This window comes from Bufo bufo, chromosome 6 (assembly GCF_905171765.1).
Source record: "Bufo bufo chromosome 6, aBufBuf1.1, whole genome shotgun sequence".
NCBI lineage: Eukaryota > Metazoa > Chordata > Amphibia > Anura > Bufonidae > Bufo > Bufo bufo.
In genome coordinates this window covers 188538157-188551955 of record NC_053394.1, presented here as the reverse complement: position 1 = coordinate 188551955, position 13799 = coordinate 188538157, and the positions used below count along the sequence as shown (strand labels likewise).

Sequence of the window (13799 nt, the reverse complement as noted above, 5' to 3'; positions counted from 1 at the left end):
CCCCTTTCTTGTGAGGATTTAACATAGTATTTGCAGCGTATGATCGCTAATAGTCCATGACTGGAGCTTTATCATTGGTTCTATTATGAGGTACATAAAGCTTTTTGATCGCTTTTTGGAAAGCAGGATAAAGAAAGGCGGCGCAGGCACGTGACATCAGTGAGTTACGGCCGCCCGCCCTGCTCTGCCTGCTACAGGACCTTTAGTAAGTAGTACAGATGGGGCTGGGGATCGGAACTTCAATTAAAGTGATTATTATAAAAGGTTTAGGCAATAAAGCAGTAAGTGAGCGGCGGGGCCGGAGTACAGTAACCGCACCGGCCCATCCCACATGTTTAGCTCCGGTATAATAGGCCATCTGTGGATGCCACTATTATGGCGTGGGGGCTATTTGGATGGCACTGTTATGGGGTGGGGGATCTGTGGGTGACACATATATAGCAGTGCCATCCACAGATCCACCCCCCATAACAGTGCCATCCACAGATCCCCCCCCATAACAGTGCCTTCCACAGATCACCCCCCCATAACAGTGCTATCCACAGATCACCGCCCCCCATAACAGTGCCATCCACAGATCACCCCCCCCATGACAGTGCCATCCACAGATCCCCCCCATAAGTGCCATCCACAGATCACCCCATAACAGTGCCATCCATAGACCCCCCCATAACAGTGCCCCCCTCAGATCCCCCCATAACAGTGCCCCCCTCAGATCCCCCCATAACAGTGCCATCCACAGATCCCCCCCATAACAGTGCCATCCACAGATCCCCCCATAACAGTGCCATCCACAGATCCCCCCCATAACAGTGCCATCCACAGATCCCCCCCATAACAGTGCCATCCACAGATCCCCCCCATAACAGTGCCACCCACAGATCCCCCCATAGTAGTGTCATGCACAGACCACCATTAGTTCAAAACCCACCAAAAGCACACCTTTTGGTTAAAAAAGTTTTTTTCTTATTTTCCTCCTCAAAAACCTATGGGCAAAAAATACGGTTTACATTTTTGTTTGCAATCTTACACAATAAAAGCATTTATTTTTTTTAAATGCTGTTTTTGTGTTGGCATTTTCTGAGACCCATGTTTTTTTTATTTTCGTGTTAAACATCTTCTATAGGGGCTCATTTTTTGCAGAATGAGGTGATGTTTTCAGTGGTACCATTGTGGGATAAATTTTACTTTTTGATCGCTTGCTACTACATCTTTTGTAAGGCAAAGTGACCAAAAAAAATGGCTATTTTGGTGCGGGGTAGATCATGTGATATTTTTATAGAGCTGGTCATTACGGACACGAAGATATCTAATATGTCTGTTTTTTTTTTTTGTTTTACAATTTTATATGCGTTTATTATGTGAAAGGGGTGGGGGGGTTTTATTGTGAAAAACACTTTTTTTTTTTCTCTTTATTTTTGTCCCACTGTGGGGACAATACATGTGTATTGTAATGTATTGACTTTAAGTGTATTACCAGCGTAATACACTGACAGGCTGCCTCTCACAGGCTTCCGTAGAAGACTAGCCCTGATTCCTATGGAAGGCATTAGGCTGCTTTCCCAGCCGGTGCCCATCACTGCAGGGCAGGGACCCGATGGGGACAGAGAGGGAGCTCCCTCCCTACACACAGCCCGTATGTCACGGTCCCTCCTGTGAGAGAGGTGAGAAGATCGGATAGACTTGCTGCACGTGAGGCTATCTGAAAGGTCTCTCTGTTTTCATCTATGTATGTTGTTTGGCAGGGTCTCACCTCTCCTCAGGTGCCGCTCGTTATCAGTGATGAGGCTCTATTTAGATCCACCTCACACTGCTAACCATGCAGTTGATAGTTTCTGCTTGAAGTTGCTAGTGCTGGTTTGTCTTGGATCTCCTACTTCTCCATACTCTCCATCTCTAAGCTAAGTACTTATTGCCTTCGCTGTTTCTTATCTGGTGTGTGTTGTTTCTAGGCCTCAGGGAGACGCAGCTTCCTTCATTCTGGAAGGAACCAGCTGTCTCATCCCCTGCTACCTATCCTAGGGCTCATCAGTTTTAGCAGGGCTTTAGGTATCCGTGTATGAGTATTTCCACCATCAGGATCTGCTCATACTGGCAGGAGTTAGGGAAAGGCCTAGGGATTACTAGGAGGTCACCATCCCTCTTCCTTAGCTTTTGAGGCCTAGATTGTTGTCTTTTTGTTGTGGTGTGTATTTGTGTTTTCCCTTCCCCTTTTACCTGTGACATTATCAACCACCAAACCGTTATGCTTTGTTTTATCAGTGCACTTATGGATACTGTTTCTGCACTGGTCGATCGTTTGCAGCGGCTGTCTTTGGCGGTGGCTGACCTCCGCATTGCCGTTGCACTGTTTGAGACCACAGGCAATGGGTTCCGGCAGCGGGAACCAGGTCTGTCCTGAACCAAAGGTTGCTCTCCCGGATAGGTTGACAACTTTGTTCAGTTAAGGGAATCGTGCAAATTATGTTTCAGACTGCGTCCTGTCTCTTCTGGAGACGAGAGTCAGAGTGGGGATTATTATTTTGTTGCTGAAAGGTGACGCTCAGTCTTGGGCTTTCTCTTTGCCAACTGATTCACAATCCCTCCGGTCGGTAAATGAATTTTGCACAGAGCTCTGGGACTTATCTACGATGACCCAGATCGTGTTTCCCTGGCCGAATCTAAGTTGCATTGCTTGTGGCAGGGAGAGCGTTCAGCTGAGTCCTATTGCTCTGAATTTAGGAGGTGGGCAACTGATACGGAGTGGAATGACCAAGCTCTCCGTACTCAATTTAGTCAAGGACTGTCTGAGAACCTGAATGACACCTTGGCATTTCACGCAAATTCAATCATTGGAGGCGGCCATGTCTCTGGCGGTGCGTATTGATAGACGCCTGAGGGAGAGATCTAAAGTTCCTCTCGCTCAGGACGTATTATCATACAGGGAAGCGGTCTCTTCTGACACTCTGGGTAAAGAGACACTCGAGCTTGTGTCTGGTGATGAGCCAATGCAATTGGGTCAGGTCACACCTGGACCAGGTGATAAAAACTTTCGGGTTAAGAAAAGACTTAGCTTTTTCTGTGGTCAAGGAGGACATTTTGTTAACGTATGTCCTTATGTTAAGCATCAAGGTGAACAGGAAAAAAAAAAAAGTCCTAATGTGTCTAGTCCTCTTCTCATTCTTGGTAGTGTGGATGGGGAAGTTGAGAATGTACTTTTCTTTTACCGTTAGTACCCAATTTCTACTGCCTGTCAAGGTGGCGCTAGATTCCAAAATTGTGGAAATGGAAGTATTTATTGACAGTGGGGCAGGGGTTAACTTAGTGGATGGCCAGTCTGTCCGTATGCATGGTTTGACAACAATCACATTAGACAAAAATATTTCTGTGTTTGCGATTGGTTCCGCCCCTCTCTCTCAAAAGTGTCTGTCTCAAACGGTCATTCGCCTAAAGGTGGGAGATTCTCATATTGAATCTATTTCATGTTTTGTGCTGGAGGGTTTGCCTGCTCCTCTGGTGTTAGGTTTACCATGGTTAACCAAACATAACCCTACTTTCGATTGGCAAGCAAGACGGATTCTCGATTGGAGTGATTTCTGCCTTGACAACTGTCATAGCACGTCGCTTTCTGTTGTAACTACTAAAATGTTACCTCCTTTCCTTTCAGATTTTTCTGATGGGTGGAGACCAGGAGTTGCCTCCTCATCAGGAGTATGATTGCCCTGTCAACCTTATTCCCGGAGCTAGATTGCCAAAGTCTCGGTTGTATAATCTTTCTGAACCTGAAAGAGTAGCCATGCGACAGTATATTACTGAGAGTTTGGCTAAAGGTCATATTAGACCATCCAAATCACCAATGGCGGCAGGCTTCTTTGTTTATAAAAAAGTATGGAACTTTTAGGCCATGTTTGTACTTCCATGAGCTTAATCGCATCACTATACGTGATCCCTATCCCCTTCCTTTGGTCCTAGATTTATTCAATCAGATTGTCAGCGACAAGGTTTTCTCTAAATTGGATTTGAGGGGGGAATATAATCTGATGAGTCAAGGAAGGGGACGAATGGAAAACTGCTTTTATTACTCCTGAGGGTCATTTTGAGAATCTGGTCAGGCCTTTTGGTTTGTCCAATGCTCCTGCGGTTTTTCAACACTTCATCAATGCAATTTTTCATCATCTGGTGGGCAGGTTTGTGGTGGTTTATCTGGATGATATTTTAATTTATTCCCCTGATATGGAGATGCATAAGGATCACGTGAGACAGGTCTTACAGATCCTAAGAGAGAATAAATTATATGCCAAAATGGAGAAGTGTGTATTTGCGGTCCCTGAAGTGCAATTCCTGGGGTACCTACTCTCATCTTCGGGTTTTCATATGGGTCCGGAAAAAGTCTGTACTGTGTTGGACTTGAATCGACCCGAAGATCTGAAGGCACACATGCGATTTTTGGGGTTCACCAACTACTACCGTAAATTGATCTTGAATTACTCAACTGTTGTTAAACCATTAACTGATATGACTAAGAAAGGCGCATATTTCTCAGTCTGGTCTGAAGAAGCATTGCTTGCTTTTTCAGCAATAAAGGACTGTTTTGCTTCTGCTCCTATTCTGGTGCAACCGGATGTGTCACAACCATTTATTGTGGAAGTTGACGCATCAGAGGTAGGAGTTGGAGCAGTCTTGTCGCAGGGTTCTTCTCCTAGCAAATGGCGCCCTTGTGCTTTTTTCTCTAAAAAACTCTCTTCTGCCGAAATAAATTATGATATATGTAATAGAGAATTGTTGGCCATTAAATTGGCTTTTGAAGAGTGGCGTCATTGATTGGAAGGAGCGATTCATCCCGTTACGGTAATTACTGATCACAAAAATCTGGCCTACTTGCTAGGGATCGACCGATATTGATTTTTTAGGGCCGATACCGATACCGATAATTTGTCAACTTTCAGGCCGATAGCCGATAATTTATACCGATATTCTGGGTATTTTTATTTTTGAGGAAAAAAAAAAATTTCCTACACAAATCTGCTGAAAATTTATGTTTATTGTTAACGTGTATTATTTTTTTTTTTTTTTAAATCTTTTTCATTTATACTTAATATTTTTGTGGGCTTTTTTTTACTAACTTTTAGCCCCCTTAGGGACTAGAACCCTTGTCCTATTCACCCTGATAGATCTCTATCAGGGTGAATAAGACCTCACACTGTCCCTGCTGCTCTGTGCTTTGTGCACACAGCAGCATGGAGCTTATCATGGCAGCCAGGGCTTCAATAGCGTCCTGGCTGCCATGGTAACCGATCGGAGCCCCAGGCTTACACTGCTGGGGCTCCGATCGGAGGAGCAGGGGAGAGGGGATCCTGTGGCCACTGCCACCAATGATTAATACTGGGGGGGGGAAGGCGCACTGCGCCACCAATGTTTTTACTATTGGGATGGGGGGCGCACTGCGCCACCAATGTTTTTACTATTGGGATGGGGGTGGGGGGGCGCACTGCGCCACCAATGATTAACACTAGGGGGCTTGGGGGGGCGCACTGCGCCACCAATGAACATAAGTCTCTCATTCATATACAGGAGGCGGGAGCTGGCTGCAGAATCACATAGCCGGCTCCCGACCCCTATGAACGGTAGCTGCGATCCGCGGCACCTAAGGGGTTAACTACCGCGGACCACAGCTGCCGTTCATAGAGGTCGGGAGCCGGCTATGTGATTCTGCAGCCAGCTCCCGCCTCCTGTATATGAATTAATGAAAGACTCATCTTCATTGGTGGCGCAGCGGCCACATCCCCTCCCCTCCTCTTGTCTCCTCTTCTGCTATTGGCGGCAGCGGCAGCAGCAGCACAGGGGGAGGAGACACTGCTTCCTTCTCCCCTGTGCTGCGGAGGGAACACAGAACGCGCTGAGAGCAGCGCGTTCTGTGTTCCCAATACGTTATCGGAATATCGGCAAAATAGATGCCGATACCGATAACGCTCAAAATCCTCAATATCGGCCGATAATATCGGCCAAACCGATAATCGGTCGATCCCTACTACTTGCAGTCTGCTAAACGTCTGAACCCAAGGCAGGTCAGATGGTCGTTGTTTTTTTTACTAGATTTAATTTCATTGTCACTTATCATCCTTGGGGGAGGGGGGGTGATTCGAAGGATCCTGCTCAGATATTGGCTGAAGGGGTGGTTGTATCCGCCCTTTATCCTGAACTTGAGGCAGAGGTGTTGGAGGCCCAGGGAGAGAAACCTGATTCCTGTCCTCCAGGGAAGTTGTTTGTCACAGATTTGCCTAATTCTTCTGCTGTCAAGGTATATCTTTTATATAAAATATAAATATTTTATATAAAAAAATAAAATGTCAATAAAATATGGAAATCAGTCAGGAAATCCACTAGGCGGACATAAAACGCCTTTTCTTTTATCTTGAGACTCTAAATTTAATTTATGCAATTAATGAAAACAATGGGGCAATCAATTATGCAAAAATATATGTAATTTATTTATAAATGAATGTAAAAATCCAATATAAAACAGACATAAGATCAATGGATAGACAAATTGACGCAGTACCAACAAACCACCACTAGATGGTGGTGTAACCCACTATTGCTTTCTCACCAGCATAAAATTATCCGAAGATTAATGAAATATATATCATACACAATTGAATATGAAAAGGATAAACACAGATTAATACTGGAAGCCTAACTGATCCTCTGTCTCCTTATGACCAATCAAAAATATATATATGATATTAATATGATATTATATCCCACTCGGCAATCATACTATGGAAATATAATTTCCCAAAGGTTTTTCCTCTACTCAGATAATGTCCAATCTCTATTAGCAATATGCATCTTTGCAAAGAGGACAACTAGCATTAGGGAGGTGATTAACACTATATGTTCCCTCAGTATGGGGACTCTTGACTATATGCCGAGAGGAATATCTTATTAATATCACAATCAGTAAATACAAATATACATTACCGGGTCAAGGATGAACAGGGTTTCGGGTGTGATCAGTTCTCAAAACTCTTCCAGTAGACAAAAATGAATCCAAGTTTATTTTTGTTGTTGAAGTAAATTGTTAGTTGCAGTTGTTTCAGTTGAAGAGTGTAGATCCCGTCTAACCTTTTACATGCATACTTTATACCCCATGTTATCTAAGAATTCCTCCCCTTCTAGATTAGGGATCTCCAATCAGACAAGATGGGTGTATTCGTATGCAGATACCAATGATGTCATTTTAACCCTTGGAATACTGGTGAAATGACATACTATTATCCATCTACCTCTAGATGGCACTGTTGTACCACATAACAATTTCAACATTAATTCTAAATACCTAATAATACATTAACATGACCTTTTTTAACCTATTCAGTATACATCAGTATTAAGGGTTTCTTCCTGACATTTTAATTACCCCTAATCTAGACATGTTGGAGTCACCATCTCCTACTGTCTTCTTAGGGACAATGGACAATGTTTCCTTTTACTTGACATCCGGGTTCATTAACTTGCCCACATGGCTGGCTAATAATATTCAGCTCTCCTCATGAAACCCAATTAGTAGGAAGACAACTTCAATACTTTCTAAACCTTAAAAATTCTATATGGTTAGTTGGATACACACGGCATAAGATATATATTCTAAATGATATATATATATATATATATATATCTCGACACACTGTTATACATAGATGACATATTATATAAGTCATTGGTTAAGATATGTTGCAAATTTAAATACACCACACAGGAATATATAGAATATAATTATGAAGACATGAATGGGACATTCACACACCCCAATGTTTATAAGGCCGACTTCCCTAATGACTTTGTAATGAAGTAAAATAATACATTGCTATTCAAATGGTTCTCTCTCACAGACACATGTCTGTAGGACCCATCATAGCATTAACAGATATACCACATCTGCTCATAATCTCAATTTTAAGAGACAATGCACTCTATGTCCCTACAAACATTTTACCCAAACTGAACTCAGCATAACCTCATCTCGGCCTGTTTTAACCTATAGAAAAGATTTTAGACTCTGGTTCAGTCTGTGATTATACTTAAAGGCAATGAGCATTGATATTTAGACTATAATATCTTCAGATACGATTATACACTTATGAAAATGCATGACACTGCGAAAACTGTGATTCTGGTGGTTGTTGACCGCTTCAGCAAGATGGTGCACTTTAAACCATTATCAGGTTTACCTAATGCCAAAACTCTCGCTCAAGTGTTTGTCGATTAAAATCGTGAAACTACACGGCATTCCCTCTAATGTGGTGTCTGATAGAGGGACTCAATTTGTTTCCAGATTCTGGAAGGCGTTCTGTACTCGTCTAGGGGTCTTCTTTTCGGCCTTTCATCCTCAGTCGAACGGGCAGACTGAGCGCACTAACCAGATTCTGGAGACTTATTTGAGATGTTTTGTCTCTGAGAATCAAGAGGAGTGGTCTTCATTTTTGTCGTTGGCAGAGTTTGCCATAAATAACCGTAGACAGGAGTCCACTGATAAGTCACCGTTTTTTGGTGCATATGGGTTCCATCCGCAGTTTGGCACATTTTTTGGTACTGAGACGTCTGGTATACCTGAAAAGGAAAGATTATCCTCTTCGTTGTCATCTATTTGGCGGACCATTCAAAACAATTTAAATAAAATGGGCAAAAAGTATAAACGTATGGCTGACAAGAGACGAGTGGTCCAGACCTGAGAGTGGGTGATTCTGTGTGGCTGTCCACAAGAAACATTAAGTTAAAGGTACCCTCTTCGAAGTTGGGGCCAAGATTTATTGGGCCATACAAGATCTCTGCCATTATTAATCCGGTTGCTTTTCGTCTTGAGCTCCCGCAGGCTTTGTAGATTCATAATGTTTCACAAGTCATTGCTGAAAATATATGTTGAATCTGCTGAACCGTCCTCCCTGCCACCACCTCCTGTCATGGTGGTTGGAAATCTTGAGTTTCAGATTGCCAGGATAGTGAACTCACGTATTCTTTGTGGATCTCTTCAGTACCTCGTGCACTGGAAGGGTTATGGTCCAGAGGAAAGAATGTGGGTTCCTGCAACCGACGTTAATGCCAGTCGCCTTGTGAGGGCCTTTCACAAGGCGCATCCTGATAAAGTCGGTCCTTGGTTTCCGGAGGCCACCTGTAGAAGGGGGGTACCGTCATGGTCCCTCCTGTGAGTGAGGTGAGAAGATCGGATAGACTTGCTGCACGTGAGGCTATCTGACAGGTCTCTGTGTTTTCCTCTATGTATGTTTGCTTTTTTTCAGGATCTCACCTCTTCTCAGGTGCTGCTCGTCATCAGTGATGAGGCTCTATTTAGATTCGCCTCACACTGCTTACCATGCGGTTGATAGTTTCTGTTTGGAGTTGCTAGTGCTGGTTGGTTTTGGATCTCCTGCTTCTCCATACATCCCTAAGCTAAGTATTTGTTGCCTTCGCTGTTTCTTATTATTTGGTGTGTGTTGTTTCTAGGCCTCAGGGAGACGCAGGTTCCTTCATTCTGTCTTATCCCCTGCTACCTATCCTAGGGCTCGTCAGTTTTAGCAGGGTTTTAGGTATCTGGTGTATGAGTATTTCCACCATCAGGATCTGCTCATACTGGCAGGAGTTAGAGAAAGGCCCAGGGATTACTAGGATGTCACCATCCCTCTTCCTTAGCTTTTGAGGCCTAGATTGTTGTCTATTCGTTGTGGTGTGTATTTGGTGTTTTCCCTTCCCCTTAACCTGTGACACCATACATGCCGTCGTCAGCGCTGACCTTGGCATACAAACAGTTAAAGCGTCTGCATTGGTGTATTCACTGATTCCGGCGTATAATGGACCCCTGCTGCTGGTCACTTCCTACTGTGCTGTACATTGTCAGATGTCGGGAACGGGTTAAAGAACCAGATAACTCGTTTCGGGCCCTTGCCCTTCCTTCAGGTGCAGGAATGTGGGGTTAGGTGGAGCCTGGGAAGATAAGGCATGCTGTTTTCTTTCGGGCAGAGGTAGCGAGGTCACCAGCCATGGCTTAGGCAAGGCCGCGGCTTTCAGTCCTGCTAGGCCTTGATGTCATACAAGCCGCAGGACGAGGATACCTCTAGAGAGATGTTAAATGAAGAGTCTGGATTTGGGCAGCTGCCTGGATGACAGATGAAGCAGTAGACAGATAGTAATTGGCTGGATGGGACAGGATGGACCCAGATCTTAGTGTGATGCAGCAGAGTTCCTCTATATGCGTATGCTTGGCTCGGTGGCTGGCCACCCTGTTTTTATTATTATTTTATTATGTTATTGCTTGCTGTTGGTCTTTATTCCAAATCAAGCTTCGTTGTATAATTAACATCACAATAATGGTCTATCTATCTACTACATTATCTGTACTCAGGGAATTATCACTGTGTTATCTGTGGTGTTACAGGAAACGTCTTCCGCTTTCCCTGCTTCTTCTACGTTGCTGTGTCCCTCAACTTATCATCTTGCTGCCTGTGCAGCATATCAATTTCCAAATGTTTGATAAGTGGAGGTACAGTGCCTCTGCTGATCATCGCACTGAAGGGGCCATGGGACACTGCATCCCCTTCATCAATGTACCGTACATATGGCTATATCTGTACTTTTTCATGTGAACAGGACAAGATGCAGTGTTCAGCATAGCCTGTGTATGTACTGTAGGGGTTATTGTGTCTTTGTAAACAAAAAATTGGGGTGCATGACTTGCAGGAAAGCAGGATCTCCATTTACTGATGATTGGTGGGAGACCTGGAGTTCAGACCACCATGATTATAATAATACAGAGGGGGCTTTTATATATACTAATAACTACAGAGGGGCCTATTATATATTAATATGGGCTCATGCACACGACCGTATGCCCTCCGAGACATACGGTCCGTGAGCGGGCCATATGTCCCGGACCAGCTTACATTGTGCGCACGGGAGCGCACAGCATCTTAGGTTACTATAATGCTGTGTGTGATATTAGGAGTGTTGGACAATAGCCCAGCGGGCGGCTCGATGCGCATAGTATCATAGCAACCTATGATGCTGTGTGCTTCCGTGCGCACGATGTATGCCGCTCCGGGACATATGGCCCGCTCACGGACCGTGTGTCTCGGAGGGCAAACGGTCGTGTGCATGAGCCCTAATACAGAGGGGATTATATATACTAATAATACAGAGGGGGCCATTTTATATCCTAATATTACACAGGGGCCATTATACACTGCTCAAAAAAATAAAGGGAACACAAAAATAACACATCCTAGATCTGAGTTAATTAAATATTCTTCTGAAATACTTTGTTCTTTACATAGTTGAATGTGCTGACGACAAAATCACACAAAAAAATAAATAAATGGAAATCAAATTTTTTAACCCATGGAGGTCTGGATTTGGAGTCACACTCAAAATTAAAGTGGAAAAACACACTACAGGCTGATCCAACTTTGATGTAATGTCCTTAAAACAAGTCAAAATGAGGCTCAGTAGTGTGTGTGGCCTCCACGTGCCTGTATGACCTCCCTACAACGCCTGTGTATGCTCCAGATGAGGTGGCGGACGGTCTCCTGAGGGATCTCCTCCCAGACCTGGACTAAAGCATCTGCCAACTCCTGGACAGTCTGTGGTGCAAGAGCAAGACAGTCTGTGGATAGAGCGAGACATGATGTCCCAGATGTGCTCAATTGGATTCAGGTCTGGGGAACGGGCGGGCCAGTCCATAGCATCAATGCCTTCGTCTTGCAGGAACTGCTGACACACTCCAGCCACATGAGGTCTAGCATTGTCTTGCATTAGGAGGAACCCAGGGCCAACCGCACCAGCATATGGTCTCACAAGGGGTCTGAGGATCTCATCTCGGTACCTAATGCAGTCAGGCTACCTCTGGCGAGCACATGGAGGGCTGTGCGGCCCTCCAAAGAAATGCCACCCCACACCATTACTGACCCAATGCCAAACCGGTCATGCTGGAGAATGTTGCAGGCAGCAGAACGTTCTCCACGGCGTCTCCAGACTCTGTCACGTCTGTCACATGTGCTCAGTGTGAACCTGCTTTCATCTGTGAAGAGCACAGGGCACCAGTGGCGAATTTGCCAATCTTGGTGTTCTGTGGCAAATGCCAAACATCCTGCACGGTGTTGGGCTGTAAGCACAACCCCTACCTGTGGACGTCGGGCCCTCATATCACCCTCATGGAGTCTGTTTCTGACCGTTTGAGCAGACACATGCACATTTGTGCCCTGCTGGAGGTCATTTTGCAGGGCTCTGGCAGTGCTCCTCCTGTTCCTCCTTGCACAAAGGCGGAGGTAGCGGTCCTGATGCTGGGTTGTTGCCCTCCTACGGCCTCCTCCACGTCTCCTGATGTACTGTCCTGTCTCCTGGTAGCGCCTCCATGCTCTGGTCACTACGCTGACAGACTCAGCAAACCTTCTTGCCACAGCTCGCATTGATGTGCCATCCTGGATGAGCTGCACTACCTGAGCCACTTGTGTGGGTTATAGACTCCGTCTCATGCTACCACTAGAGTGAAAGCACCGCCAGCATTCAAAAGTGACCAAAACTTCAGCCAGGAAGCATAGGAACTGAGAAGTGGTCTGTGGTCACCACCTGCAGAACCAATCCTTTATTGGGGGTGTCTTGCTAATTGCCTATAATTTCCACCTGTTGTCTATCCCATTTGCACAACAGCATGTGAAATTGATTGTCACTCAGTGTTGCTTCCTAAGTGGACAGTTTGATTTCACATAAGTGTGATTGACTTGGAGTTACATTGTGTTGTTTAAGTGTTCCCTTAATTTTTTTGAGCAGTGTATATTATAATTATAAAGAGGGGGCATTATTAATGGCCCCTCTGTATAATTATAATATATAATGGCCCTTCTGTAAAATTAATATATATACTGGCCCCCTCTGTATAATGTGGCCCCTCTGTATAATATAAAACTGCCTTCTCAGTTTTTTCTGCTATTTAAACTGATAATGCCCCCCACCTCCATAGTGCCCCCAGTATGGCATGCCTTAGGGTAGTTACACAAAAAGATAAAATACTAACTCGCCTCTCTTCCTCACTCCATCATTGCTTGTGGCGTCCCAGCGCAGGCAGTCACGAACGCCTCACTGTGCCTTCCCGCGCCACGTCAGCTCGCGAGACCCGATGCAGGAGGTCACGGTGAGGTAATCGCGATCTCCTGCGCTGTTCTACTGCCTCATAGGCTTCAGGCCACTGATTCTGCATGTAATAATTTTGTAGCATTATTTCCATTCCTTTAATATTTCTACTAGAAGTTGTGCATAAATTGCTAGCAGTCTGCAGTAAGGGTACAGAGGGGTGGCAACAAGTTGGGGATGTGCACCTGCACAGTCTGAAAATGACAGCACTGGTTGGATAGAGCGCAGTTACCACCCCTCTGTTACCTTACTGCAGACTGCGAGTATTTCATTCATAACTTCTATTAGAAATAATAAAGACTGGCACAACATAGAGCCGTAAGAATAGATGCGTCAGAATTGTTATTACACCTAAAATGCACTCTAAACTTTACAGGTGAACTTAATTTGACCTTCTTTAAACTTTTGAATGCACATATCCAACTGTTCAAGTGCTTTTTGCACAACTTGTTGTTCTCTAACAAGGAGCTTAACGGCAAAATTCACAACAGGTGTTTAAGTTGTGGCTGGGGTTGTGTGGCATTCGTCATTCGTTTCCATAGGGCATTGTTCACAATGAAGCGGTCATCAGTGTGGGATGTGGCCAAAGGACATCAACTTGTATGCCTTTCTGTGTCTCTTCCAGTCTCTCCTTATCTCTTTTG

At 44.5% G+C, this 13799-nt stretch overlaps 1 long non-coding RNA gene across 1 annotated transcript in view; it reads left to right on the top strand.

Moving 5' to 3' along the window:
* Window positions 1–13799, top strand: part of LOC121004888 — a 135367-nt gene that overhangs the window by 112892 nt on the left and 8676 nt on the right. The gene's annotated exons all lie outside the window — the stretch shown is intronic.